At 41.3% G+C, this 26,083-nt stretch overlaps 1 protein-coding gene and 1 pseudogene across 2 annotated transcripts in view; both read right to left on the bottom strand.

The window, feature by feature from the left end:
* The window catches only part of AMPH (amphiphysin), a 188,166-nt gene that overhangs the window by 143,798 nt on the left and 18,285 nt on the right, over positions 1 to 26,083 (bottom strand). The gene's annotated exons all lie outside the window — the stretch shown is intronic.
* The window catches only part of LOC138158312 (E3 SUMO-protein ligase KIAA1586-like), a 22,363-nt pseudogene continuing 17,959 nt past the window's right edge, over positions 21,680 to 26,083 (bottom strand).

Consider the following 26,083-nt stretch of genomic DNA (forward strand, 5'->3'; position numbering starts at 1 on the left):
TGAAGAGGGGAAGATCAAGTCACTTGGGTAAACTCACACACATAGTCACTGTTAGAGGCAGGACTTTAACTCTAACCCTCTGCTCCAGGGATGAGGTTCTTTCCACCATACTACACTGCTAAAAAATTTGAAAAGCCTCATAGATTCCTCAGCCCTACCACTCATCCACTCACCCACCGAATTTCTAGGATTTCCATATGATGGCTGAGAAAACATCCAGGATACTTTGCTTTTCATTTTTATGTTTCACTCCTTCATTCCACTGTGTTAGCTGTGAAGAGATTGTGTGTGTGTGTGTGTGTGTGTGTGTCTGTAGAGGGGGAGATGTATCCATGGGAACTTCCAAGTAGCCAAAGGCAAACCTGTGCTAGCTGCTCTAGCATACAACTTCTTAAGTAGCTAGACTGTAAGCTCCTTGAGGACAGGAATTTTTTCAATATTGTCTTCATTCATTCTTGAAATGAATACAGTAACCAAAACATTTGCCTGCTAACTTCTTTTCCATCTGCTTAGACAAAATGATAAGTATTTATCTTTATGACTTGTCTAAAGGATAAAATGTGGTAGAGGATAGTATAGTAGACAGAGAATTGGATCTCAACTCAGGAACACTGGAGTCCAAATCTGGATTAGACGCCTACTCACTGCGTGACCCTGGACTGAGGCTCTATCGGCCTCAATCGCTTCATCTCTAAAATGAGGGTAACAATAGCACCTACCTCCCAGAGTGTAAAGCACAAACCTTGAGCGTATGCCAAGGAAAGCCAGACAACGAAGGTTCCAAACTTGAATCTGAAAGTCACACTGCACAATACCTATGAATACTTCGGTTTCCTCCAGTCATAACACATTGAACGTATGTTCATTTTCAAGGGGAAATTTATGGCTGAGTATGTTAAGAGACATGTCAGCATCCTCAAATCTAAACACAATGAGAAACATTTAGATTAGGTAAAATCTATGTAATACCAATGGAAAGTACACTTTCAGAAAATTTAAAATGTGCATAGATAATTTGGACCATGATAGCATATATGTTTGTAGTATACCTGTAAAATGGATCATGATTGATTTGAAAAATATCCTGACAAAAATTTCTCTGGAAAGATGAATATTTTTTCATCAAAAGGGAAAAAAAATTGTCAACCATTCTCAGAACATAGGATAAACAGGTCATTGGCTTTCAAAAAAACTTTTAGGCAAAGTAGACATCACTTCCCCCAAGCAATAGTAAAGGCTAATGTCTGAATGCTATTGGACTTGCCAACTGTATCTGAAAGTCTCTCTCCAACTGTAGCCTATGAAATGACTAAGACCTAAGAGTGAAATAAAAAGCCACCATTGGCAACATTCCCTGTACACTTAGACAAAAATATGTTGCTTTAAAAAAGAGAAGAATAAATGACTGTCATGTAAATTTGATTGTGTAAACAGAGAGATGAACCATGGAAAAATTCAAGAGCAAGTCATTGCTACAAGAAACCATAGATACAATGTTCTTTTTTTTTTTTGCTTTTTGGGGGACAATTAGGGTTAAATGACTTGCCCAAAGTCACACAGCTAGTTTTTGTGTTAAGTGTCTGAGGCTGGATTTGAACTCAGGTCCTCCTGACTCCAGGGCCAGTGCTCTATTCACTGCACCACCTAGCCATCCCTTAGATACAATGTTCTTAAGGAGCCCCAAACTTAGTGACCAAAGTAGATAATACAAGGTCATGTCACAAACTATGCAACACGTCACTGCCTGGTCAAAAACTTTGGCATTTACTGAATACCTGGCATGATATGACCTGGTGGCTCGAATTTTATACGATGTAAACTGAGGAGTTCATGGCTTTCACTGACTAACAGAAAAAGAAATTCTCATATATATGTATATATGTGTGTATATGTATATGTGTGTATATGTATGTATGTATGTATGTATGTGTGTGTATATGTGTATATATATCCTGGACAAGTTAACCAATAAACTCTTCTGAAAACAGAACACTGTTACAGTCTAGAGGCCACCATTGCCCAAATACAACAGCTGTTAATCCCTAAAAGCTAAGAACAGTAGTTTTGATGATGCCATAATACAAAACTTCAAAATGAAAGAAGGAATGAAGAAGTATTCACTAATAGAATAGGTTAAGGTCACTGGAAATTAATAGAAAATTTAACTAGACAATTCCAAAAGTAGTAATAAATGAATGAACAAAGCATTGAGTGATCACTTACTACATGTAAAGCACATGATAAATGAACAGAAAAGTAAGCCAAGCCCTGCTCTCAAAGAGCTCATATTCTTATGGGGGAGATAATACATATAGAAGGTTTAAGCCATGAATTAAGTGGAAAATTTCCATGACCCTTTGGGTGAAGCAGAAAAGTAGATGCTTAAGTCTCTTCTTCAATGTCATTTCCCTTAATAAAATCTGATCAGTTTCTGATCATTTGACAGGGCCAAGGGCTCTGGTGTCAGGAACTTCCTGCTCTGGATCTTCAGTAGCTATGGCTATGGGGGTCTCTGCAGGAGCAGTGGCTAGGCTGCATCTCCACAGGGAGATGGCTGAGGGTAGTGGGCTGGAAGCATTGTTATTCCCTAGACTCTTGAATTCAGGGTCCTAAGGGAGATGTGTCATGGTCAAGGTGGTAGTGAATGTTTGACTTCTCTGGCACATGCTACCTCTCAGAGTGCCTTGCTACTTCAGATAGGCTGGCATGACTGCTTTTGTGTGTGGAAGTTGACAGGCAGTTTGTGGAAAATGGTTAGACCCTTCTTCACAGGACTTGACCAGACTATAGCTGTGGGGAATATATTTTCTCACCTAATCCTTAATTAGTGGCCCAGGCCTACAGTGACCTCCTTAGACCTCCTTAGACCAGAAGCCTGATGTCATGACTTCATGCCTTCTTGTTTCTGGTGCTGCCCACCTTCTCTAAAACTTCATTATTGGAACCCAAAGTCAGTCATGGACACAAGTTGTCCCATGGGTGTGACTGGACAAAAGCCAATGATAATTACCCTTACATACTGCTGACATAGCCCCAGTCTTCTCCCAAAACCATCATAGCTACAATTTCGTGATGGATCCCATGATCTGCAGTTGGTAAATGGCCCTCACTGGCCTGTTATCCCATTCCCAGAGCCTTCTTGAATACCAGGAAGCCTTGGGATTAAATAGTAAGTCTTTGGTGGACCACCCATATTATCACGCAAGCACTCAACTGACAGCAATGGAGGAGGGAATGAAAAGGACAGTCACATGAAGTTTATCCCAGTAACTCCTGAAATCAGAATAATTCTCTCTGACACACATGGATGACCACTAGATTTCACAAGAGACAAGTCTTTCCTTCTATCAATCCATCATAAGAAGTAATCTTTGATCAAATTTTGAGAACCAGAAGGGATCTTAGAGGCCATCTAATGCAAGCCCTCCATTTTAGAAAAGAGAAGATGAAGCTCCAAAGAGGTTAATGGATTTTCCTGAAGTTACATAGGCAGGAAGTAACAAAGGTGAGATTTGAACCCATGTCCTCTGAGTCCAGAGCCTGTGGCCTTTTCACTAGACCATGCCACCCTCCATTTTAACTACAGGTTTACTCTTAAATCCCATTTAATAAGGTACAAAGCAAGAGATTCCTTCATCAAAGGTCATTCCTGGAATTGGGCTCCCCTTATCCCATTTCTTCTTCTTCTATAAAACTGGACCATCTGGCACCCAAAGGTAGTTATATGTCTGCAGGGCTTCCTATTTGTATGACCAGATTTAGTTATCTCATTGAGAGCAGCAAGGATCATTATGCCTGTTATTTCTACAGTGTTTTAGATATTATAAAATAAGTTAAAATCAAGACCTCAATTGAGCCTTGAAAGGAGCCTGAGATATGAATGCTATTATCCCCATTTTTCAGGGCAGCTAGGTCATGCTATGGATAGACCCCTGGGCCTAGAGTCAGGAAGACTCATCTTTCTGAGTTCAAATTTGACCTCTGTGTGACTCTGGGAAACTCACTTAACACTATTTGCCTCAGTTTCCTCATCTGTAAAATGAGTTAGAGAAGGAATGGCAAGCCACGTCAGTATCTTCACCAAGAAAACCTCAAATGGGTCCATGGAGAGTTGGACTGAACTGAAAAACAGAACAAAAAATCTCCATTTTATAAGTGAGGAAAGTGAGTCTCACAAGGAGATTAAGTGATTTTTCTCGTGTTCACACAGTTTGCAAAGGTGAGAGGTAGAACTTGAACTCAGGTCTTCCTGACTTTGGGTCTAACACTCTTACCACCAAACCATTCTGTCTCCATGAAAGGAGGAGCAGGAGCTTGAACCTCTGGTCAACACTGCAGTGCAGTAACCAGAAGGTGCTATCTTAGATGATGCCTTGAAATGGTACTCAAGACTCAGCTCCCTCCTGGAGGGCTTTACCTAAGTTGCAGAAAATTCCAGGAGCAAAAGAAAGCCACCTGACACTCTTTCTTCCTCAGTTTCTCTGCTGAAATGCCACATGATGCAAGAATGGAATGTGGATGCTCTTCTCACCCCCTCACAGATGGCATAAGGGCAGGCTGGAGGCAAGGCAGCCTCTACAGGTGCGTGGATGTGCAGAGGCAAAGAGGATAGCAAAAGGGCTGAAAGGAGAGCAGTGGGCCCCACCCAGGCCCACTTTCTCAGGGGGGAGGACAGCCACAGACTAGAGCGATCCAGAGTGTCTGTAGGATTTGGAGGGAAGCATCAGACCTTTGGGGGAAACAAGACAACTCTGTGTTGCCTTGGAGCTGGTGCTGACTTCTCTCCCTTTGGATTCCCAGTGGGGCTGGGGCAGAGGTGGAGCTCAAGGAGCCAGGGCCATAGCCAGGCCATCTGTCAGTCTGGAGGTCAACGTCATTTTACCAGTCCATCACTTTAATGACAAAGATGCCGATGCCACAGAGGTAGCAGGACTGTCCCAGGCCCCTCAGGGAATAAAGGACAGCTCCCAGGTGGGGACCCAGCTCTCTTGATTCTGAAGTCAGCCTTTTTTCCTTCAATGAGCTAAAAGATGGCAGGGATATTTAATGAACCAATAGCTTCAGTCCGGAATGTGCGAGAAGGGTGGATGTGAACACTATTGTGGTAGGACCTGAGGAAAGTGGTGTGGGGAATCAGGAGGCCTGGCTGAGGGCTATGGGCTTTAAAATATTATGGAAAGCAGGACTCGGGCCTGGTGAGGGCTCCAAGACTAGACATTCAGGCAAATTAAGGTAACCTGGGAGCCTTTCCTTCTTCATGAATAAATCCTAGAAAAAGTATATCAGGATCCAAGAACATCCTTGAAGGGAGAAAGAAAAAGGCATAACAGCTGTAAACAACTCAAAGGGGAAGCCAGTTGGGTTCAGAGTATCATATTCCAACTCCATTCCCTAGGAACCCTTTCTAAGGAAAAAGGACTTTGTCTACTCACAGCAGGCTGGACCCATAATTCTCAACTGAATTGGCAAGGCAAGGCAAGGCAAGAAGCCTTCATACCTGCTTGCTGAATTGAATTGAAATCACACACACAAAAACAGACACACACTCACACACTCACAGATACACGAATGCACACACACATACACGCATTCACACACACACACTCACTCATACACACACACACACACACACACACACACCCATCACAGGAGGTCCTGCTTGCTTCCCTTAGAAGTTCATCCCTACTGCCTCATAGAACACTGCTGAATCCAGTCATAGTAGTTTCCTGGATTTGGAGCTAGAAGGGGCATCTGAGATCTAGTCCAACCTTCTCATTTAAAAAATGAGGAAACTCCGAGTCAGAAGTGTGGTGACTTCCATGAGGCCATATGCTGACATAAATGGTGCATCAGGTCTTCGAATCCAGGTGTCTGACCTCACAGCCTTCCCCTGCACCAGCCTCATCAGCTGCTGCTAATTCACTCCCATGCTCTCCCACACACTCCATGCTGAACCTCTCTCCCACAAAGGGTCCAGGTCACCAACAGCTACTGGTGCTCAGTGTGTCACAGACCCACATCGATGAGTTCCCTGGCCAGCAGAAGTCAGCTCTGCCCCTGCAAGGATCACTGACTCAGAGCTCAAGATCGATGTGGCAGAATAGTGACCTGTCAGCTCAGATCTTTAAACCAGGGATTTAAATATTTAGAGATTTTAGAAAGTAAAAAACCAGACTCCAAGGCGGTTTCATTTCAGGGCTAATCCCTGATCTGGAGGCCACCAGAAAAGCATGGCTTTTAGACAGGACTCTACAGAACTTTTTTCCACACAACCCCACCCATCATCTTCTCTACAGGCTCATCCAAAGCCAGCAGAGGACAAGGTGCTGATCTTCTGAAGCCAACAGCAGTCCTTTTCTTCCTTAGTCAAAATTTTCTACAGGCTCTAGAAAGGAAAGAGATTTCTTCTCTACAGCCCATCTGAGCATTGGCCAGAGATTTAATTTCACAAATGCTTTTGTATGCCCATACAGAAGCAAAAAGAAGGGGGTCTGCCACAAGTAAGAGTAATAGTGACAGCAAACTGGCCTCAATGTTCCAGGTGGGGCCTGCTCCAGTGACCTCCACCTACCTCTGCCTGGCTTTGGAGCACATCTGCTGCCTCCCACATGATGCCTTCCCTCATAGTCCTGCCCTGAGCACCTCTGGTCTCATGAAATGACTTCATGTATCTTCACACATACTTTGTTCTCCCTTTTCTATGTATTACTTCCACCTCTCCCAAGTAGAGCACAAGCTTCCTGAGGGCAAGAAGCATTGCTATTGGTGCTGTTTTCTTTGTGTCCCCACTGCCTTGCACATAGTAGGCTCTTCATACCTGTTTCCTGAACTGAATTGATATCACAAAGCACTGGGAGTCAGAAAACCAGGGTTCTGTTCCTATTTGTTGTTCAGTCATTTTTCAGTCATGTCCAACTCTTTGTGATCCCATTGGAGGTTTTTTTGGTAGAGCTACTGGAGGGATTTGCCATTTCCTTCTCTAGCTCATTTTACAGATGAAGAAACTGAGATAAATAGAGTTAAGTGACTTGCCCAGGGTCACACAGCTACTATGTGTCTGAGACCAGATTTGAACTCAGGAAAAGGAGTGTCACCTAACTAATCATTTCTATCCCTTCTGCTAATCAGATGAGTGACCTTGGGAGAGTCATTGAAATGCTCTGGGCCTCAAAAATGAGGACACTGGACCCAGTGATCACAAAGGCCCTGCCCAGCTCTAACACCCTATGATTCTTCATCTATACACCATATTGATTATCATCATAAGAGCAAGACATCCATTTGACAAATGTAGCTGAAGCAGAAGGGAGTTAAATGATTTCCCCTAGACTCGAAATATCAGTGACAAAGTCAGACTTAAAATTAGGTCTTATGACTGATAATGAATGAATGAATGAATGAATGAATGAATGAATGAGTGAATGAAAAATCATCTACTAATCACAGCCTACTTTTAGAAATGTGCCAGGCACTATGTTAGACCCTGGGAATAAAAATACAAAAAATTCATTTTTTTTGACTTCTTGACTTCAAGAAGCTTATATTTTAATAGTGGAAGACCACACATATAGAGGAGCCTGTGCAAGGAAGGGAGAGTCACAGAGACAGAAAACAGAACAATTAGATAACAGATTGACATGACAATATGAATGTGATTACCATTCCTAGAAGAAGAGGTTTGGAGCAGTGACGTGTGGGATGAATGACGAGATGGAGAGGGTTTGGAGCATGGTTTAGAGCTGGCTAGAGAGAGTGGATTCGGTGAGTTTGAGCTCATTAATTCACCAATCAGGACAGCTCAGCTCCAGGCCAGAGTTACAAAATTGAGAGGATTAACTTACTTAGGAGAGGAATGGTTTTTGGAAATCAGGTCGGGACGGTGCCATTCGAGGTGAGAAGCCTGGAGGACAGATGGCAAGAAACCTGGGGTAGAATTACTGCCACTACATAACTCTACCATCAGAACTCTGTTAAGGGGAAGTTGAGGTAACTGCTGCCATGCAGAGAGACCCATCTTCCTGTCTTCTAGGGTCTCCTACCCACCAAGCCCAGGGGATTTTAACATTGCTAGCACTTGTTCTCTCCACACTTATCTGGACACCAGTGATCACCAGCATGCCTGTCTTCTCCTGGGTTAAAGGGAACCAACAAGGAGCAATGTCATGAGTCTCTTTTACAGTAAAACATAATGAAATAGACTCTGGTTTAGTCACTGAGATGGTCATGAGTAATTGCCCAAGTTTTTGTCTTCGTTGCATTTTCTCATCCCTGTAGATTAGATGGTCCAATAAGGAAGCATTAGTTTATTTTCTTTCTCAACCTGCCAACTTCTCGGTGGATACCTTATTCACCACCACAGACAAGCACTGGTGTAGCCATTCCTAAGGGGTGGCCAGCATGACCTCTGTTCCAAACACCATTGGCCATCTGGAGATCATGCCATTTCTAAATACCAGTCCCCTTTCAAGACTTACAAACCATTCATGAAAGCCCAGTGCCCAGACAATAGCAAAAGGTGGTCTTACTGTTTTTGTTCCTTGGGTAACAGTCCTAAGAAGGGATAGGTGATTAAAAGAAACTGTGACCTGGTCAGTTTTTTGTATTTAAGGAAAAATTAAATTGAAATTATTTATATGTAATCCAAAACACAGTAACCCAGAGCTGAAAGGCAAGCATTGAAGCAAATAGTTATCTTTATCATAATGAAAATCTTCTCAAATATTAATAAATAAAATAACCATCTAATCATACACACAAGAGAAACCATGAATAGCTTGTTCCCATTTTATGGATTTTATTTTTAAAACTCATCTCTTCCCAGTGACACTAGGCCTTTTAGTAACTAATTCAATGGTTCCAGCATCTGCATTTTTATTAATACTTTTTAAATAACTAACTCCATGTCAGTATAGGAAAGAAGACCAACCAATGGAGTTCACAGAATCCAGTTTGAAGAGAATTCACTGCCCTCCAGTGTATGAGCAGATCTTTTTAAAAAATTTTATTTTAAAATAATTTTATTGGTTTACAACATTCAGTTACACAAATTTTTTAATTCCAAATTTTTTCCCTCCTCCCTTCCTTCCCATGATGGCATGAAATCCAATATAGTTTCTACATATACCTTCACATTAAATATTAGTCAATTTGTAAAGAAGAATTAAAACCAATGGAATGAATCATGAGTCCTTTGGAGTTGTCTTATAACCTTGCATTGCTAAGGGGAGCCCAGTCTATCAAAGTCAGTCATCCCAGACAGGATGTGTCTGTAATTGTGTACAATGATCTCCTGGTTCTGCTCTCCTCACTCAGCACCAGTTTGTATATGTCTCTCCAGGTTATTACGAAGTCTGTCTACTCATTTCTTACAGCACAATAGTATTCCATTACATTCATATACTACAACTTGTTTAGCCATTCCCCAATTGAAGGGCATCCCCTTGATTTCCAATTCTTTGCCACCACAAAAAGAGCTGCTATAAATATTTTTGTTCAGACGGGTCATTTTCCCACTTGTATGATCTCTTTGGGATACATCCCTAGAAGTGATATTGCTGGGTCAAAGGTGAGCAGATCTTCTAGGAAGAATTTAGAGTGATATGGATAAGAATCATGCAGGATGATCAAATGAAGGAACTAGGCATGTTCTAAAGAAGAGAAGGCAGGACAGGATGGGGGGGGGGGAAGTATAATACCTGTGTCATATATTGGAAGGGCTAATAAATGGAGGAAGGATTAGATCTTCTATTTGGCACCAGATGGAGGAACCAGGGGCACTGGAAGATGCAAGCAGTCAAATGTAGGTTTGCAGTCAAGAAACACTCCCTAACAATGAGAGCTGTCCAAAAGGCAGATGGCTGATTCCAGAGGTGGCAAGTCCCCCGCCTTAGAGGCCATCAAGCAGACCACTGGTCAGGGGGTGATAGTGAGGATTTATGTTCAGATTTGGTTTGACCTGCATGGTCTCTCACTTCCCTTCCAACTCCCAAATGAGTCTGCAATAGGAGAGGGAGGGCACAGATGAATTAGGATCTGTACTAGGGGAATAAGTGACTAATACCAAGTTATTCACTCTTTTCTTCATCCATTCAGTGGGTAAACCTCCTATGTGCCAGAGATTGTGCAAAGCCCTTGAGAGACAAAGGAAAATATGAAAAAAAACTACTCTCAGCCTCAAGGAGTTTCCATTCTCCTGGAGGAAAGTAAAACAGCAAATAAATACAAAATTATTTGGGAAGAAGAGACTAGAAACTGAGGTTGGGGAAAATCTTCCTAGAGAAAGTAACCCTTGAGCTGACCCCTGTCAGAAACTAGGGATTCTGAAAGGCAGAGGTGAGGAAGGAAGGCATTCCAGGCATGAGAGGACAGCCTGGGCCAAGCAAGGCATAGCAATGGGAGGTGGAAAAATCTGTAAGTCTACCGAATTATGGCAATATATAAGAATGAGTACAAGCAACCCCTAGCACTGAAAGAAAGTTGTTTTCAATATGGTGGCTCAAGATTCCTAATAACCTTCCCTTCACATCTGGATGCAGCATCACATTTTTCAGTGTTTAGGATAGGGTCTGAACTGCCAGTTCCCAAGAGGCTAAATTCGACTCATGAATTCCAAGGTACGTTTCCCATTAATTTCAGCATACACATTACGAAGAAAAAAATCTGACTCAAGGCAATTGTCCAAATCATAGCAAAACAGTGTCTTGGAGTTTGGGAGTTTGCTATTGGTGAGAAGAGGTTTTCTTTAGTAATAGGCTACAGTTGAAAGAAAGGGATTCATCCTCTTGAATTTTTCTCAAGAATTGTATTCATCTGGACCCTGAGCTGTGTTGAGGTCACAAGCACAATGATAACAGGCAAAAATAAGGGAAGAGAGGTCAATGATAATAGCTATCCTTTACATTAAGCTTTAAGGTTTCCAAGGCACTTTATCTATAGTATCTGATTTGATTCTCACTATAACTTCATTGTCAGGAGCTTGGATGATGATGATGATGATGATGCCCATTTTCCAGATGAGGAAAGAGATATTCCCTCAGGCAGTAAATATCTAAGGCAGAATTTAAGCTCAGCATTTCTTGATTCCAGTCCAAGTGCCCAATCTACCTCACTATACTGGCTCTCTGGCATAAGAAATACAGCAGCTTGGAAGCCCAAGAGCTCCAGGTGCTCTCTCCAGCTTCCTACAGCTTGCCCTTGCAGGGCACTCCTCCTAACCTTCAGTTTCTAGCTGTACACAGCTTCCTGGTGCCCTGAGCAAGGCACTCCACTTTGCACCTACTGTCCCACCTAGTTTCAACTCCATGAAACAAGATGACTTTGTATTTAGTGCCCGTTGGTGCCCCCACCACTTTCCTGCCTCCTTCCTTCAGATGGTAAGTTCCTTGAGTGAAGGGACTGCCTTTTTATTGTATCCCCCACACTTTGCACAGTGCTTGGCACATAGTAGGCATTTAACACATATCTATTGGATTGGATGGCCATAGGCCAAACCCCTATGGAAAAGGATAATCTATTTGAATTTTTCCTTTATGCTTAACATACTCCCCCCCACCCCCACCACCATACTTCCCTTCCCAGTGATTCTGAATCTTCAACTGTCATTGTTCACACCCTATTCTCCACCCCACTGCCTATTCCCCAGTTGCCATTTCTCTCAACCCAACTCAACTTCTACCAACCCTTTAGACCCTGCTCTCTAGAATGCCTCTTCCATAGGTAGTAAAATGATTTAATTTAAACCTTTTACTTTCTCAACCTTTCCATTTTCTTGTGCTCTATGAGACCTGGCTACTTCCTGATGACCCAGTCATCCTTTCAGGCACTGGTTGTACTTTGACTTATTGTTTCCCAACTCCCATGTCAAATAGGGAGAGCTAGAATATTCTTTGCTCCCCATTGACACTTCCAGGTTCTTCCTCTCCCACCTTCACTCAGAGACCTCTCTCTTTTCAAGTTCATTCAATGCATATTTCTCATCCAATGAAAATTTAATGGCTATGATCTACTGACTTTCAAGACCCTGTCCTTTTTTCTTCAACAAGCTCAGTGCCTCTCTTCCCCAATCGCTGCCTTCATATTAGGGGATTTCACAAGCATGTGGATAGTCTCTTAAACACCCTCACCTATAAATACCTCCACTTACTCTATTGCTCATGATCTGTTTCTCCACCTCACCTCAGCTATATTTAGGGGAGTGTGTTACAGTGTCTGGAACATAGTAGCACTTAATAAATACTTGTTGACTTGATTTCTCTCTAGGTAGATAACTCCCAGATCTATAGATCCAGCCCCAGTCCTACATGGCCTGTTGCCCACTGGACATTCAAACTGGATGTTCCAGCATTATCTCAGAGTCAAACCATCTAGGACAAAATTCACTATCATTTCTCCCAAACTCCTCTGTCAAACCTTCCCTGTTTTGTTGAGGACAACACATTTTTTCTCTGTCCCTCAAACATAACACTCCATCTTCCATCACACTGGCCATTCCCTCATTTCCTTTGTCTCATAGAATCCCTCTTCTTTCAAGATGAAACTCAAGCACCACCTTCTCCATAATGTCTTCCCTGATCCTTCCCCTATAGATGTTAGTGCCCTTCCCCCACTTTAATTAACTACATTGTGTTTATTTTGTATTTTTGTGTATATTTACTTATTTATTATACTTGTTTATGTACAATTTTATATATTTATTATACTTCTATAGGTCCATGCTGTTTTCTCCTAAAAGAAAAGGTAAGATCCTTGAGACTAGGGATTTTTCCCCATCTTTTGTCCTTGAATTCCTAACTCCTTGCACAGTGCCAAGTATATAGTAGGTGCTTAATAAATTGTTGCTAAATCATTTTAATTGTATCCAACTCTTTGTGACCCCATTTGGGGTTTTCATGGCAAAGATACTAGAGTGGTTTGCCATTTCCTTCTCCAGCTCATTTTACAGATGAGGAAAATGACGTAAATAGGATTAAGTTATTTACCCAGGATCACACAGCTAATAAGTATCTGAGGCCAGATTTGAATTCAGGTCTTCCTGAACTCAAGTCCAGAATAAATTCACTGTGACCACTTATCGGTGTTTTCTTACCTATTTCTTACTTATCTTGATTGTTAACTTCCTATTCACCCTTTTTCTGTTCTTTCCTTTTCACTGCAAAGGTCATTCTCCTTGGCAGAGAAACCGGGGGCACAATGAGAGTTGAATGACTCTGCCTTCCCTCTCATGTGGATTATTCTCATCTCATCCACAGCAAGCAAAGGGCTTCTCTTTCACTGACTATTCCTTTCCTTCATTGTAAGCCTATTGGTCTGATCTGGACAGACTGGCCAGCAGAGCTCCAGCAGCCCCATCCTGATTCATTTCTGTGCAGCAGAGAACAAGCCCTACCTTTTGCTGGCCTCCTTTTCCCTCCCATAGACCTAAAGGTGCTCTACAAAAGCAGCTGGGGAACTAAAGAGGTTGCCTGGGCCTAGCATTAACTGTGCATAGCAAACAGTAAGTATGCAGAGATACCATGTGGACTAGGCCACTGACAGGGCCCCCAGGTTGCAAACTTCTCTTTGAACAGAAAAGCCCCTGTTCCTGCTGGCCCTGTCCTTCCTATTTCTAATAGAAAATAAAAAGAGAAAACACCTCACTAGGGACAATGGAAGGAAGGGCAAAGGGTCTGATGAACCAGCAATGGGGGAGACAATCAGTAAAGTGTTAATTCACCCAAGGAACAAAATACCAGGCATTGTTATACTATGAACACCAAGTGGCCTTGACAGCACTGTTTGAACAAACAATGGTCAAGGGCTTGGGCTGGTCTACTTTCCATACTGGAAGCACTGAACCACAGAGCTGGATGGGAACTCTCCATGGTTCTCAAGTCACAGCTGTGATTGTATAAGTATTCCCATTATAACATGTCCAGTGAGTTTCTGTCCAGCCTTTTCTTAAAAAAAATTCTACTGACAGGAGACCCACTATCTGCCACTGAGCATTGCTTGTGGATGATGGGCATAACTGGGCTGTACCTTTCCAGCTTGCTAAGGGCTTATGCTCTGGTGGCATATGGTTTGAGAGCACAAGGTCCCTTCCATGTCACCTGATGCTTCACAGAAGGGCTTTGTGGGGGGAATAAACAAAGTCAGCAAGCTCAGCACATATAGCAAATGTATGATCTCATGTAATACAGAGCCAAACTCCAAATGAAACTTTAAAATAAGAACTATTTTCATTTTGATTAGAGAAAATTTTAACTATGCAAATTATGATAAAATAAGCATTTGTTTGGTGTTTCCTTCTGAACTTGGTGGGCACATCTCTCCATTCCCTCTCTTGAAAATCAGTTCCACAGGCATTCAGTAAGGGCCTCATCTTTGCAAAGGCATGGTGTTAAGTGCTTGGGACCAGAAGACAAAAACGAAGACCCTCGCATTTTTACTCATCGTTGTACTGATGTCCTGGAATGAAGTTTCTAGGGTTTTAGTCATTTTGATCATCATCAGGGAATAAGGTGATGCTGAACTGAAAAATGCTTTCAAAGCTTGATGGCCAGAGTAGCAATGCTTCTAACTCCAGTCCCTGTCTCTTACTCATTAAAGGCAAAACTTACTGACCCTGGACTTCAGGCTCTGAAATTCTAGGGTTCTAGATTTTTTCATTTGTACCTATTTTTTTTCTTCCTTTTTTTTTGTTGAGGCAATCAGGATTAAATGAGTTGCCAAGGGTCACATAGCTAGTAAGTGTCTGAGGCTAAATTTGAACTCAGGTTTTCCTGATTGCAGGCCTGTGCTCTATCCACTCCCGCCACCTAGCCGCCCCTCATTTGCACCTTTTCAGTGGAGATCCTGAGCCTCAGTTTGGTCCGGGATGGATATATTGATGAATGCAGTGCTCCACAAGAGAAATTACACTTAGAGAGGAAAAATGAATCCTGTTTTCTAAAGTCTGAGGGTGGATTTAAAGGAAGAGGTAAGTCAAACACAGCACAATTTAGCAATAATCATATTTAAATGTTTTCAATTGTTACTGATCATTTTTCTTTTAATACTAAGTCCCAATTAAATTCCCTACAAAGTACACACCATAAAAACAGTTAGGTAAAGCAATAAAAAAGAATGGACGTGATTCTTTTCTGTCAACTGTTAAAGAGTAAATACATGCGATCATGCATTTTGCTAGATTTATGTTTGTGAAAAGGATGGAAAGGGTGTGCTGGATAACAGTATCAATCTCGTCCAATGTTGTTGATGCAGATTTTATTACCATTAAAATTACCTTCCCTTACAAAGAGTGTCCCCCATTCCTGCAACGTATCTTCATTCCTAGGAAACTGTAGCCTCTCTCATAGAAGCAAGGGTCACATGAGCTCCTCCTTGGCCCTGTGAAGCTAAGGGACTAAGTGCCCCCCTCCTGGGTTCTGTCCATTAGTCTTCTATGATCATATCTCCAAGCCCTGGCCCTCTTCTGCTCTCCTTTCTTGCCATCCAGGCCCACCAAATGGATTAAGTAAATGGCTTTTCTTGCTAGACTCCATGCAAGTCAGAGGCAAGTAGGGGGTGGTGCTACTGATAGGCACAGCTCCAGGGAGGGAGGAGCTCAGGAATGCTGATGAAAGACCCTTTAATTTTACACTGAGAGGATGGTAAGTAAAGATACAGAGACAACAGGGCTGAATTTGGATTCAAGGGTCTGGGGCGCAAACCTCAGTTTTGCTACGTGACTTGTGTGATTGTGGACAAGCCATTTCACTGCCGTGGGCCTCAGTTTCCCCATATGAAAAATGAGGCAGTTGGAACAAATGACCTCTGAAGTCTTTTATGGCTCTGAGTCTACGATCTTTTAGAGAAGGTACAAGCAAGTTATAAAGCTGAGGAAGACCTTGAGAAATAGCTCTTCATTTTTAAGATGGGGAAACTGAGGCTCATGGAGGTTTAAGAATCAGCAAGAGTACATATAGGCAGTAAATGGCAGAGCTGGGATTTGAACATATATCATGGTAGAATAGAAGTGGTACTTGCTTTGCAATAAGAGGGCCTAGATTTAAATATGGGTCCTGCCACTTACTACCTGTGACCTTGGACAAAGCATTGAGCCTTCCTGGGCCTCAGTTCCCTCATCTATAAAAATAAAGGTCTTAGCTAAGATGGCTTGTTCAGCCAGTTCCTCCTGGCTCTCAGGCTAGGATGCTGTGAGCCTCTGCCTGGATCTCACATTCAACATCCTTTTAACTGAATAATCAGTCACTAATAGCAAGCAGGACTTTTGTGCCAAGCCTCAACAGTCCCACAATGATAGACTCTCTGATTCTCAGTTACACAGGATGCCAGAAGCCACCTGGCCCAACCTAGGTCGAGGCATCCTCATTTTTGGCCTGTGACTCTAGGGGTGCCCTAAACTTTGGGACCCATGGGTATTTGTTCTTGCTTATTTTTCTTCTTTTGCTAATAGTTTCTTTGGTGACACTGGGTTGGGATAGACATTTCCCCAGCTTTCCTGAGTCAAGAGCACCTGAGTCAATAAAAATCAGAGAATTATTCAGAGTTTATCTAAACATCTCTGACCCAAGGCTCCACAACAAGAAAAAAGTTATTTGAATATAGCAGAAAAGAAATACACCCCCAGAATGACTAAATAAAATGGGATCCGTGGAAACATTTGCTGTCCCAAATCCCACCACATAAGTGACTTTCAGACACAGAATTGGAAAAGAATGTTAACTGAAAAACAGTGGCAGTCAGCCCAGGATGACATAGAAAGTTTTCTCTCCTGGGCATCTGGAGCCTGGGGTGTTGGAGCAAAGGAGGGGAAGGGAAGATGTGGCATGCTAAGGCATCAGGCAGAAACAAGGCTTCCATATCGACGTTTTTAGGAAGCAGCCTGGCATAGTCACAGATGGTTCTTTGGCCCTGTGTTTGCAGTAAACATACAGATCCCCTTGGTGGAGGCTGCTGGGAGCTCAGAGTCACGTCAGCATAAGCAGGGCAAGCTTTGGGTATCTGTCCCTGACTGCGTGCGGCAATCCCACAATCCCAGGAGGACAGAGCTCAAAGGGGCCTCTGAGGCCATCTCATTCAACGCTCACCTGAGTGGGAGTCTTGGCCAGTGCTCATCTCGCCTCTGCTTGAAAATGACCAGGGCTAATGAAATTACCCACCAGGCCACCAGGCAGCTTGGTCCTTGGTGGGCAGCTCTCACTGCAGGGCACTCCCTGGCTTATAGTGGAAACCCAGCTTTCTGCAACAAATCTACTTTCTTTTACAAGTGTCCTCCAAGTGAATACCTTAAGTCAGTACCCAAGAGGCTACGATCATGGCCCTCCCTGAGGTGTCTCTTCACCACTAAAACAAACAAACCTAAAAGTCTGGGGGAGGGTTTTCTTAACCTGCAAGAGGGTAAACCCCAAATCCTCAAATAGCTTGGAGTGAAGAGCCCGGCTACTTCCCCACAGAGTCTATATGCTCTATGGATATGGGGCATGCCTGTACATGTATGTGGATGGAAGTATGCATATGTCTTTGGCTGTGTGAACATATGTCAGCTCACTAACATTTATAAAGCACCTACTATGGGTCAGATATTGTGAAAAATGCTGTGGATACAAAAAATACAAAAGACACTTTCTGCTCTCAAGCAGCTCGATCTAATTGGGCAGATGACAAACAAACAATTGTGCAAACAAAATCTACAGGGAATGAATTAGAGAAATCAGCAAACAGACAGGACTAGCACTAAGGGGGATTGGGAAGAGCATATTCCATAAAGTTGGGCTTGGTTCACAGCATGAGGGAAACACAGGAAGTCAGGAGGGGGAGAGGCAGTGGGGAGAAACCCAGGCATGGGGGTGCTCAAAGAAAAGGTCCAGAGTTGGGTGATGGAGTGTCTTGTGCAAGGACCAGCAAGGAGGACAGTGACTGAGATCACAGACAATGTGGAGGAGAGGAAGGTGTAAGGAGATTGGAAAGGCAGAAAGGGTAATGCCATAAAGGGTTTAAAAGCCAAACAGAAGAGCTGATATTTGATATGTGAGTCAAGGTATGTGTGTGCATATGTGGCTATGTTTTTATGTATCTGTCTGTATGGATATGTGTACACATCACAGTGTAGGCAACAAGAGCATGAATCTGTGTGTATGTGTGTGTCCACATAGGTATATGCACGTGTACATGTGTATGCCTGCAGCAGTGGGACAAAATTGGCAGTTAAGTGGTGCCATATTGCATAGAGTGCCAGATCAGAAGTCAGAAAGTCTTGTGTTCAAATCCAGCCTGAGACACTTACTAGCTGTGTGACCCTGGGCAAGTCACTTGATCCTGTTTGCCTGTGTACTCCTCCATAAAATGGGGACAGTAACAGCACCTACTTCTCAGGGTTGTTGAGACAATCAGATGAGATATTTGTAAAGCCCTTTCTAAACCTTAAAGCACCAAATAAATGCTGTACTTCAGAGGAGGGAAGCAACTTGCCTTCAGTCACATCACCAGGAGGGCAGGGGCAGAGAAAAGACTCTAACCTGGTCTTTCCCGACTCCAGGTCCAGCTTTTTATGCATCATGCAACCCTGATGCTCATTGAGAGCCAGAGATGAATGCAGCCATGCTAATCAATGGGAACTTCCAGTTTTCATGATCACAAGTTGAACAGTTATCAATGTTGAGGTCTTTTCTTTCCTTTTAAGAACATTCTTAAGACACAGTTCTAATCCCAGGGTCAATGGATCAAAGGCACTGCTCAGTTTCCTATGTTTGTATATTTTATGGTACCAGAAAGACTGCACCAAATTAAAGCTCCTAGTGCCTACCAACATGGCAGTGTATGTCTGTTCCCCACAGTCCAGTCAAAATGGAATTGATCATTCCAGTTAGCAACTAAGAGAAGTTTTAATTTTCAGCTCCAGATGACTAGGGACTTTAAGCAATTTTAAGATGATTGACATTTATTTCCTTATAAACATACATTATCCTTGTTATTAATCATTTTTAATAATCATAATTAATAATAATAGCATTTGCATAGTAACGTTTGCAAAGCAGTTTGCTGACTGGTGGCACCTGGGATTTGTAGTTCAGAGGGACAAACCTTCTCAGTCATGAGAACCTCCATCATTGCTACACTTCTAACATTGAATCAATCCATTTAGACCCTGGATATGTTTTTTAGTAGAAACATTTATCACTGTATTTTTCCCGGTCCTTTTTTTTTGGGGGGGGGGATAAATTGATTGTTGCTGTGAATTTTTTTTTTATTTTTCCATAATCAAATTTATGCATTTCTCACTAGTAATTTCTTCCATTTTGGGATAGATTAAAAACATTTCTCCTTGCTACAATTGAGATAAATATATTATTCCTTCTCCTTTCTCTTTTTGAAGTATTTTAAAATATATACATATAAATATGCTGTTATATAAAGGTTAGTCATTTATATCTGCCATAATCAATTTAAAATTTCCATATCAGTCTCTGGTGTTTCTCAGGGTAATGTCACATATATATGTTTGTGTGTATACATATATATGTATGTATATGTGTGTATTATGTATACACACGTATCTATATATATCTATCCATCTCTCCATCTATCTATGCATATGTGTGTGTGTGTACACATGCACATACATTTGCCACTGGAACAATTATGATTTATTGCCATATCTGATATGGGATGGGCATCGGTGGAAGGTAAGTAGAATCACCTTTTCTGCTATGAACATCAATCTTCTACACAGTTTTTATGGAATAATGATTCCTTTCTTCAAGGTTTTCTCATTCTGGGTTTCTCAAACATTGCTATCACATTTGTTTTTGCTTACTTTTCTGGACTGTCTTTTCCTTTCCATTGATCCATTACCTCTTCCCTATTTTTACCCAGGGTTAGTCATGATAATTGCTGCTTTAGAGGCTATTTTGAAACCTACCAGACGAAGTACTCCTTCAAAAATTTCCCTCTATAATTTCCCCTGGAATTTTTTCCTGAGGCTTGTTTTTTTCCTTCTATACATTTTATCTAATTCTGACAAAATCCATAAATCTATTTGGGAAGTTTTGATATTTTTACTATCATGGTTTGAAGTAGCTATACACAGAGACATTGTGATGTAGTGGAGAGAGAACTTGTCTCAAAGGCTCAAAGGTTCAAGTCCCTCATATGACACAGACCGACTATGTGACCTCAAGCCTCTAAGCAACTCTAGAAAACTCCAAGCAAGAAAGTGTTGACTGCATTGGAAGACAGAGTCCCTCACCTAGAAATTCCTTATACCAATGAAATCCCAGGTACAGTCGCAATCTCTGGTGCAAGGCAGAGCTCCCTCCAACTGTCTCATTTTGAGATCAATACAGCATAGTAGAAAAAGTGTTAACCATGGAGTTAGGAGATACAAGTTCAAAGTCTCCAACTAACAAGTCATTGGACCGGCTAACACTTGGACATCACTCAATCTCTTCCATCCTTAGTTTCCCCATGTAAACCTCAGAGGATCATTGCAATGAGAGGCCTTATCAGCCTCCAGCTATCACATACAGATCAAGAATTTAAATCTGTCAAAATGATTTTACAATTTCCTTCCTATTCATCTCTGGTGTTTCAGGATAATGCAAATATCTTTTATAGATTGTAATTACTGCAAATGGTTCTTGTCTTTCTAATATTTTTCCTGATTTTTATTAACAATGTACCTAAGTGGAGATGAGTTTGGGGATTTCTCTAATACTATATTTGAGAGGTAAGAATATTTTACATCTTACTAGGTCATTAAAATCAAGTCACCAATCAGCTACCTCCCAGAGGTTTGGGGATTTTCAAAACAGACAGGCATGCCATCTGCAACTAGAGAATTTTTACCCTCTTCCCTCCTGGTGCATAGTCCCTTCATTTTATTTTTTATACTGAAAGCAATATGACTACAGTGAACAAATTTGACCCTGGAGAAGAGGTAAGAAACTACATGTCCCTCGCTACTCTGAGACTTCATCCAGAATGGTTCCCCTTCTGGCTTCCTTCAAGCCTCAACTCAGATCTCACATTCTGCAAGAAGCCTTTTTGGATCCCTCTTAATGCTAGCAACTTCCCTTATGCATCTTATTAGGATATAACTGTTGGCATGTTGTGTCTGTCATTAAACCAAGAGGTCCTTGAGAGCCCGGACTGTTTTTTACCTTCCTTTGTATTCCCAGTACTTAGCAGAGTGGCTGGCACATAGTAGGTGCTTAATAATTGCTTGCTATCTGACTTATTGACCATCCCAGATGGCTGCTGCCTTGGTCAGTTTTGTTGTATTGCTTTTTTCTCTCTGTTTCCCCTCATCATTACAAGAGTCATCACCACTCTCTGGGAAGGGGAGAAGAACTAGGAAGCATAGCAAATCAGATGAGATAATAATGAGCACAATGTAGCAAATGATAGAATAATGAAACCTGTAGCACAGCATTTGGCACATAGTAAGCACAACAAAGTCAGCTATTATGATTGTTATATATTTAGAGATGAAGCTGAAGCAAAACAGAAGTTGTCAGCAAAAAGTGTGCGTTATTTAAATTTCTTTTATTTATTTATTTTACTAACCCATTACTTTTATTAACATATATAAAACTAGGTCAGTTAGAAGAGGTGACAGTTCACTAAGCAGCTTAACACCTGTTTTTAATGGAAAGAATGTGGCTACTTCTCCATCCTGCAGAAGGGTGGCTACTGGTGGTCACTTGGTTCCCTTCTTCTCAAGGCTCATGTTTCCATTGGTGAGGACACTTCCTGCAATGATCCAGAGCACAAACACCCCCAACTTATAAGAACTTCAGAGAAGGACTTCACTGGAGGACTTTTTAACCACTTTATAGAGAAATCTTGGTCTTACTCTTTTTTTCCTTCTTTCACTTCATTTTTACTTGTCTTGCATTGTACCATATTTAATAGTTTCTGTTGAACAGGTTTTGTTTGTTTGTTTTTTAGCATTTGGTATGGATTCTTGCTTACCCTTTTTTAGAAAGTATTTTTAACATAAAATTTGAAAGACCAAATGGTCTAATGGATCATGCCTCTGACACATAGTATTTATGAGTCTCTGAGCTAATAATTGAAGCTCTCAGGGCTCTGGGCCACTCTGGACCACCGGAGATGACAGGTGCAGATGTACGTTTGTAGAAGGACTTTCCCTAGCTGGAGCTTCCTTCAACAGTGAAATTCCAGGTTCAGTCCTTGTCCCCAAAGGAAAGAAATTCTATGTTTCATCAAGGACTGTTTCTGCATTTATTGAGATAACTGTATAATTTTCTCATTTTTCCTATTGATAAGGTTTATTTGGAGTGTTGATAATATCAATTATTTTATGTTCTGGGTGTCAATCCTAGTTGGTTTTAAAAATGGTTGATATTCTGCTTTGTTCTAGCTGTCAGCACAACGTGTGATATTTTTTTCATCAATATGCCTTAATGATATTAGCTCTAGTTGTTTTTCCCTGCCAAATGCGACAGGTTTGGGGATTAAAAACATCTTTCCTTCATAGAAAAGACTTAAGTAGCATGTTCTCTTTCTGTATATTTGGTCCATATAATATATGAATTACTTTGAAAGTTTGGAAAATTTCAATCCCATTCACCTCAGTCCTATCCCCCCAAATTCCCGGAATGCCCAACTCTAGACCTGCTCCCCCTTTCCCCGTGTCCTCTGGAAGGCCTCCTCTATAATTCACAAGCTTTCTGGCATCTTACACACTTCTTGTCTTGGCCCTTCCATCTTCTGGTTCTCACTGACAGCTGGCTCCCTCCTGATGACTCTGCTTCCCTCACCACCCTTTCAAAGACTGGCTACAATTTCTTCCATGCTTCTACCCCCAGAGGTTTGCTGGTAAATACTTAACAATCAGCTCTCTCAAAAGGTAGGGTGGAAGCAAAGTATGTATATGTGTGCGTGCATAAGTTTATTATGATTTTTATTGATTTAAAGAATGTGCAGCACACAATTTACAAATAATAATGCAAGATTTAATACTCTTTATTGTGAATCCCATATAGTCAAGGAATTCTCACAGAAAGATTTTGCTGATTTTTGCCAAAATCTTGCCACTTTATGGTTATGATTTGACCATGATTTGACCAATGGAGCATCAGCCCAACCTGCTAACTCTTTTCCCAATAAGTTATGGTCTTTAAACATGATGTGTGATCTACTGTTACATTATTTCTTACACCAGCACAAATTGTTTTCATTAAATTGAAACCTCTTTGAGCTTCAGCTGTACTGACGATAGTAGCACTACGTTTTTACCTTTTTGAATAGTTCTAGGGATTGTTTGATTCAACATTGTTATCTATAGAGTCATGAAAATCATTTAAATCAATTTCAGCTTTTAAAATTTCACTTAAATGATACAATTTTTTCCCCAACAGTCATCTATGGTAAAGCTAGTTCTTTATAAGGCCAAATAAATGGTTTTAATAAATCAAACTAATTAAAAATTATTTTGTAGTTGCTTCTGCCCAAGAAAAAACATAAATAAATACGTTGTTTTATTAGATTTTTAGTAACTTATTCCTTGGAAGAATATTAAGTTTATTTTTTTATTAAATGGAATATCTTTCAACTTATCTGACTTAATCAAATCTTCACCATGATATTCATCTTTCCAATACCAATCTTTAAATTTTCCAAAACTCTTATGGTGTGTGTGATTAATTTTTGCACTTTCTAGATGTTAGCTCATCTTGACTGCAATGCAGATGAAAGTAATAAAAGTTCTTCAAAAATGTCAATCATTAAAGAAAGATCTTGCAAGAATTAATGTTGAGAAATCTCTTTTCTAAACCCCAGACAGGAAGAATAATAAAAGAAATGCATATATGATGTATGACATCCCCACCAGAGAGGTGTGGCAGCTCATAAACCACATGCTGCCCATTACCTTCCCAGAACTCAATCAATTTTCATCATTTCAATTTCAAGTGCTTTAGCTAAAGCTCCTAGTTCAGTTTGACTCTTATTAGATTAATGAGAAATAGAAAAAAATTTGGCCAGAAATACTTTTAAATCATTAGCTTCTTTTATTTCATATATTGAATTAGCAAGTGATAATTGCAATTCATGATTTAAAGTATCAAATTTTCTAATAGTTTCATTGCTACTCCAAACTTTCTTCCCAGCAATAGATTAGCACCATCAGAATAAAATGTGATTAAGTTTGCTTTCCAATGTTCATTATTAAAGCCACAATTATTGAAAATAGACAGTACCATATCAAAAATACACTCTTCTGTGTTTGGCCCCAATTCTTTTGAAGCAACAAATAACATCACTAGTGAAAGAGTTAACTGAACTGAGCACTGACTGTGTTTAATAGCCTTGTGATGGTGATGGCAGTTGAAGATTCCCCTGTATTGGCTTGGTTTTCAGGTTGATTGTGTTGAGACCCAGAGTTTGTTGGTCCCACCTGTGGGATGGGCTTGTTGATGTGAGGGGAGGGTCCTGAAGTGGGAGGAGCTGGTGATGTAGATTTGGAGAGACACTAGAGAGAGGCGGAAGTTTTTTTTTTTGGAAGCAGCACCTCGTGGAGAGAGAGAGACTAAGAGATTGCTGGTGGCCGCTTTGAATTGCCCTGGACTTTTGAGACCTGCCCCCTGAGCTGCCAAGGACTGAGGAGACATGGCTGTTTTGCTGGTACTTTGTCTGTCTGTTTTGATGTTATTTTGCCAGATTTGTCCACTGGTGAAAGACTGTCCTGTTGAAGAAGTCCTGGAACCTGGCATTTGGTTAAGAAGGCCTGAGACTGTCCTGCAGACAGAGAGTGAATACTGTCCACTGGTGAGGGACAGTACTGTTGTTGCAGGGGTCTGGAGACTGTCCTGCAGACAGAATGAATACTGTCCACTGGTGAGGGACAGTACTGTTGTTGCAGGGGTCTGGGAGCCTTTCTGTTGGTTCAGAAGCCCTGAAGAAGGATTTTCTTGTTGTATGTTTACAGAAATCCTGGGAGAGGGCTTTGCTAATGTGTTCAGGGGTTCTAGGGCTGTTCTACAGACAGAGGATAAATTCATGAAGGGACTGGCAATGTATCTTATGGCCTTGCTAAGCCTTGTCTCTCCAGGAACTAAGATTGCTGAGAACTTGCCTCGTGTCAAGATGAAGAAAAGACCTCCATTTGGGTATTAAGTGCTGTGTTTAAACTTGATGTAACTCTGGGGTAGATTCAATTGTGATCCAGGGGTGGGGAACTTTTGAACTTTTTGTGTTCTATGGTTGAGCAAATGAATGTATTTTACTTATGTTTGGAAACTAATCTCCATTTGAGAAGAGGGGCTTTGTGGTGGACTTAATTAAGGTGTAGCCTAGGGGTGGAGAAGTATTTAGAACAGAGACTTTGTAATTGATTGAATGATTGGAGGGTCCTGGGGTGGGGTAGTACTTGGAGATTGTTTAATCACACTTGGTAAATACTGTATTTGGAATGATGTCATGTTTTGATCTTCTCTGTTCTTGGTTGGTCACTGAATAAAATAGAGAGCACCTATGCTGGTATTTTGAACCTGGGAAGTTGCCTTCTTTTGGTATTACATTACAAGCCTTCTCACAAAATTCCTGAAAAGTTGATAATCAGCTCTTGAAAGCCAGACCAAGCCTACTCCAGCATACCATTCCTTCCCTCAACACACACACACACACACACACAGGTCATGATGGGGAAGGTAGAATATTCATTGTCCCTCACTGTCTCTCTTCCTTTGAGATCCAGGGAATCCTAATTCTTCACACAATCTAAATTCTGGTAGTGGTTATCTACCAACTTCTAGGGCATTCTCCCTCATTTCTCAATGTATTGAGCTTACAGTCTTCCTTTCCACCCCATTGCATACTCTCTTTGGTGATCCTACCACTACTCCTTAACTGATTCTCTCTTTTATTTACCACAGAGACTATTCCAAACCTCTTTTCTCCTTAATACTCCCAAAGCACCCTCTCTTCCACCTTCTCTACTAAGGACCTCCCATAATACTTCACCTATAAATTGAGGCTACCCTCCAGATCCCTCTTTCCCCCTCATTCTTATCTCACACTCCTCTGATATCACCCCACCTCTCTCTCTCTCTCTCTCTCTCTCTCTCTCTCTCTCTCT

This window comes from Petaurus breviceps, unplaced genomic scaffold (assembly GCF_028583685.1).
Source record: "Petaurus breviceps papuanus isolate PSGF00001 unplaced genomic scaffold, PetGlider_PUasm1.0 174, whole genome shotgun sequence".
Taxonomy (NCBI): Eukaryota; Metazoa; Chordata; class Mammalia; order Diprotodontia; family Petauridae; genus Petaurus; species Petaurus breviceps.